The following is a 3,726-nucleotide window of genomic DNA, read 5'->3' on the forward strand; positions in this document are numbered from 1 at the left end:
TTGGATAGTTACGGATTGAGCACTTGCCAAGGATCAAAATGTGTCATTTAGAAGAAACATTTTCAAAAAGTTTTTAAAATCTTGTGGGTTTGCAACTCATAAGAGCGTCACTTTCAACGTCCCCGGTATTGGATTGAGTTTCTAAAAACAACCGTGCACACCGAGGTTAAACTTTACCGGCTCCACTCCGACTCGCCGCTCGCCCACAATTTGTTTGCAACGAAACATTTGTTTTTAATTTTGTTGGTTTGAAATTGTTTTGAAAAGGTTCTTTAAATCTAGTGGGTTTGCAACTCATAAGAGCGTCACTTTCAACGTCCCCGGCATTGGATTGAGTTTCTAAAAACAACCGTGCACACCGAGGTTAAACTTTACCGGCTCCACTCCGACTCGCCGCTCGCCCACTAGTCCGAAGGCAACAAAACATTTGTTTTTCATTTTGATGAAAATTTCTGTTTTTAAATCTTGTTGGTTTGAAATTGTTTTGAAAAGGTTCTTTAAATCTTGCGGGTTTGCAACTCATAAGAGCGTCACTTTCAACGTCCCCGGCATTGGATTGAGTTTCTAAAAACAACCGTGCACACCGAGGTTAAACTTTACCGGCTCCACTCCGACTCGCCGCTCGCCCACAAATCCGAAGGCAACAAAACATTTGTTTTTAATTTTGATGAAATTTTTTGAAAACATTGGCTTGGCAAGCCCCAATCCGCGACTATCCACCCACCGCCACCCCACACGGGTGGTTGTTGTTGCGAAATGAGGTTGTGGTCGACATGCCCGTGCATTTGAGAAGGAGTTCCTAGCACTCCATGCTCTCCCATGCCAAAAAATAGCCTAGACAACCCCATTTCGCAACTTTCCACGCCTTTTTTTTCCTCCCTCACCCATGGCGGCGGCGTGGTGGCGGCGGCCGGATTCCGGCCACCACCGCCATGGGTGGCAGCCCCCCGACCCCGACACCAAACCCATAATACCGAGGCAACATATCGAGGCAACATGACATGGGTGTGGCGTGGGGGAAGGGGGCTGCAGCTAGGAAGGCATGGGCTGCCATGCATATGCAGGCAACACACACCCCCCTATATAGCATTTTATGCATTTAGCCCTTTGACAGGAAGAGACATCACCTATGCGCGAGGAGTCATAATGGGCTCTAAATAATTCAATACAAGGTATTTGGACGTGATTTTTTGCAGGGATACTAAGAAACATGCAATCTATGATGGGAAAAAGTTTCATAAATTTTTGAAGTCGGGAAGTATTTTTTATTAGTTTTAGAAGTCGTAAAATTGAAAAAATCATTAAAACAAATCCGGGAGGAATTTTTTAGTTTTGTAAGTTGGAGAAGGTCCTAAAAATCATAGACTACTTATGGGGAGCTTATTGTGCGAGGAAATTTCAATAAAAACGGGGTTTGACAAGATTTGAAAAATTCTGTCGACATTTGAAAAAACCTGGAACCATGCTGCCGGCATGCTGCGCACATGCTGCGCGCATGCTGCGCGCAGACTGCGCGCATGCCATGGCAGGACAAGTTTTGCTAGCCTCACTGTCTACAGATGCGCAAGCTGCGCGCACGCTGCGCACAGGCTGCGCGCATGCTGCGCACAGACTGCGCGCACGCTGCGCGCATGCCATGGCAGGACAAGTTTCGCTAGCCTCACTGTCGACAGATGCGCAAGCTGCGCGCAAGCTCCGCGCACGCTGCGCACAGCCTGTGCGCATGTTGTGCGCATGCTGCGCGCAGGCTGCGCGCAGGCGCCGCGCATGCCATGGCAGGACAAGTTTCGCTAGCCTCACTGTCGACAGATGCGCAAGCTGCGTGCACGCTGCGCACAGGCTGCGCACAGCGCATGCCATGGCAGGACAAGTTCGCTAGCCTCACTGTCGACAGATGCGCAAGCTGCGCGCACAGGCTGCGCGCACGCCATGGCAGGACAAGTTTCGCTAGCCTCACTGTCGACAGAATCAGCACGCTGCGCGCAAGCTGCGCGCACGCTGCCGGCATGGTGCGCGCACGCTGCCGGCATGGTGCGCGCACGCTGCCGGCATGGTGCGCGCACGCTGCCGGCATGCTGCGCGCACGCTGCCGGCATGCTGTGCGCACGCTGCGCGCGCGCATGGCAGGACAAGTTTCGAAAATTTCTGTCGACAGTCTCAGCAGCGCGCACGCTGCCGACATGCTGTGCGCACGCTGCGCACAGGCTGCCGGCATGCTGCGCGCAGCCCATGGCAGGACAAGGTCCGAAAAATTCTGTCGACATTTTTACGCCGTGGTAGGCTTCCGCTTCGCGTCACTTTGTCGACATTCAAGCCTACCATTTGTATTGAATTTTTCAAACCTTGTCAAACCCCATTATTCAAATGTCGAAAAATTTTGTCGACATTTTTACGCCATGATAGGCTTCCGCTTCGCGTCACTTTGTCGGAATGCATCGCATGGCGAGGCAAGGCCACGGCATGCCAAGGCGAAGGCAACGCATGGCTTGAATGGCTTGGTCAAGGCCACATCATGGGCACGGCATGCCAAGGCAAGGCGAGGCAAGCCATCCTTAGCCTCGCCTACACTCACTTTCTCGGAATGCATTGGATGATGAGCAATTCCAAGGTAAGGCAACGCATGGCTTGAATGGCTTGGTGTAGGCCACAACTTGGGCATGGCATGCCAATGCAAGGCAAGGCAAGGCAAGCCATCCTTAGCCTCGCCTACACTCACTTTCTCGGAATGCATTGGATGATGAGCAATTCCAAGGTAAGGCAACGCATGGCTTGAATGGCTTGGTGTAGGCCACAACTTGGGCATGGCATGCCAATGCAAGGCAAGGCAAGCCACGCCATCCGAAGCCTCCAATAACCTCACTTTCTCGGAATGCCTTGAATGGGCACGGCATGTGAGGGCAAGGCAAGGTCCTAAATATCATTTTGTAAGTTGGAGAAGGTCCTAAAAATCATAGACTTAATTATAGGGAGCTTATTGTGCGAGGAAATTTCAATAAAAATGGGGTTTGACAAGGTTTGAAAAATTCTGTCGACATTTGAAAAAACCTGGAACCAGGCTGCCGGCATGCTGCGTGCAGGCTGCGCGCAGGCTGCGCGCATGCCATGCAGGACAAGTTTCGCAAGCCTCACTGTCGACAGATTCGCAAGCTGCGCGCACAGGCTGCGCGCACGCCATGGCAGGACAAGTTTCGCTAGCCTCACTGTCGACAGATGCGCAGGTTGCGCGCACAGGCTGCGCGCGCGCATGGCAGGACAAGTTTCGCTAGCCTCACTGTCGACAGAATCAGCACGCTGCGCGCAAGCTGCGCGCGCGCATGGCAGGACAAGTTTCGAAAAATTCTGTCGACAAGCTCAGCTGCGCGCACGTTGCCGACATGCTGTGCGCACGCTGCCGGCATGTTGTGCGCATGCTGCGCGCAGCTGCGCACGCGCATGGCAGGACAAGTTTCGCTAGCCTCTGTCGACAGGCTATGCAGCGCGCACGCTGCCGACATGCTGTGCCCACGCTGCGCACAGGCTGCCGGCATGCTGCGCGCAGCCCATGGCAGGACAAGTTCCGAAAAATTCTGTCAACATTTTTGCGCATGGTAGGCTTCCGCTTCGCGTCACTTTGTCGACATTCAAGCCTACCATTTTTATTGAATTTTTCAAACCTTGTCAAACCCCATTATTCAAATGTCGAAAAATTTTGTCGACATTTTTACGCCATGGTAGGCTTCCGCTTCG

The sequence above is a fragment of the Prunus avium genome, unplaced genomic scaffold (assembly GCF_965620075.1).
Source record: "Prunus avium unplaced genomic scaffold, drPruAviu1.hap1.1 HAP1_SCAFFOLD_103, whole genome shotgun sequence".
Lineage (NCBI taxonomy): Eukaryota > Viridiplantae > Streptophyta > Magnoliopsida > Rosales > Rosaceae > Prunus > Prunus avium.